Source organism: Heptranchias perlo, chromosome X (genome assembly GCF_035084215.1).
Source record: "Heptranchias perlo isolate sHepPer1 chromosome X, sHepPer1.hap1, whole genome shotgun sequence".
Lineage (NCBI taxonomy): Eukaryota > Metazoa > Chordata > Chondrichthyes > Hexanchiformes > Hexanchidae > Heptranchias > Heptranchias perlo.
The window spans coordinates 23,018,046-23,019,541 of record NC_090370.1 but is presented as its reverse complement, the minus strand read 5'-3'; the positions used below and the strand labels follow the sequence as shown (position 1 = coordinate 23,019,541).

The 1,496-nt window shown below is 47.2% G+C and overlaps 1 non-coding gene across 1 annotated transcript; it reads right to left on the bottom strand.

The window, feature by feature from the left end:
• Positions 1-584: 584 nt before the first annotated feature.
• On the bottom strand, positions 585-679 carry trnai-uau (transfer RNA isoleucine (anticodon UAU)). The gene is made up of 2 exons: positions 642-679; positions 585-620 (listed from the first exon to the last, which is right to left on the bottom strand). It is a non-coding gene; the product is annotated as a tRNA-Ile (tRNA).
• Positions 680-1,496: the final 817 nt, after the last annotated feature.

Genomic DNA, 1,496 nt, shown 5'->3' with positions numbered 1-1,496 from the left:
TCATTCCTTCCACCGTTGATCTTCCTGCGGGTTATGAACCTTCTGCACTCCACTATTTTTATCACATGATCAGGAAGCGAAACAAGTTGAATTTGAAAGTGGGAGCAACAAACTGGATTAAGCGGATAGGCGGGGAGGGATATTGCAAAACAAACAGCCAAGCAACCAGGAGCGTGTCAGCTGTTACATAAGAACACAATAAGTAGGAGCCGGAGTTGTCCCGACGGCCCCTCGAGCCTGTTTCGCCATTCATGGCTGATCTTCGACCTCGACTCTATTTTCCCGCCCGATCCCCATTTTCCGACACGGCACTTCAAACAGAAGAATGTCTGTTTCACGAAAAGAAGAATTGTGTGTTCGGTTTTTTCGATTTTCAGATCTCGTGGCGCCTCCTTTGCCATTTCATGCTGTCGCCAATCGCTCCTTCTCCCGCCTGTGAACAACGAAACTCACACCTGCTATTGCAATACGGCCGACCAGAGGAACCAAAGTGCCCACATGAGAACACGAAGAAGGAGATGTTTTTGAACAGACCAGCTGCACCTTGAACTCCGGTGGAAATATTCAGATGCAAAAGGTTCACCTGCTCCAGGTGAGGCTCGAACTCACAACCTCGGCATTGCTCGAGCTTGATACTGTTATATAAGTACCGCGCGCTAACCGATTGCGCCACTAGAGCTGGATGGCTAGCTGCTTCTCATCAAACAACCTCAATTTCGGCCTGTAAGATTGTATGTTCTTTCAGACAGGTTTCCAAGTGGACACGTGCAGCCAACTGCCGCTCGGGCATTGATGTTTTCGTGGTCGAATTCTTGCCTGCCACACAGAAAGCTGGGGTTTGATGACCGCCCAAGAGCATTTTCATTCTGCATTAATGACAATGTGTGAAATGGGATAAATTCATATTCAGCTTCAATCTTCACAACATCATGAGACATTTTCTTTTTTCCAGGTGTGTTGCATACAAGTAACCTCGGCTTCTGCAAGGAAAGAATGAGACGTTTGGAACATTCTTCTTCAGACGGTAATTGATGCGAACTCACTTGTGATTGTTAGATCTGGTATTAATAAATTTCTGTGAACCAATGTTATTGAGGGATATGAGGCTAAGACGGATATATGGAGCTCGGTCACAGCTCCACCATGATCTCATTGAATGGTGGAACAGGCTCGACGGGCTCAATGCCGCTGCCACTTGCTGCCTCCTGATATGCTCCACTTTCACCTGCAAGAAAGCGGGACGTGTGTCTGTGTGAATGCTGATAGCTGCCAGTGTGTGTGACCTGTAAGTTGTTGGTGGGCGGCTTGCAACAGTGGTAACGTGTAAGGGTGAGAGGAAGTCTCTGGTTTGAAGAGTTGAATACCGATGGAAAGAGTTTGTTGGTATCTGAGTGATGGGGATATCGTGCGTGGTGCAATTGGTAGGTGACTTCATTTGAGAGTTGACCTCACTCACCTTGACCACTAATGTCAAAGCATTGAACTTCTTCCTGCAC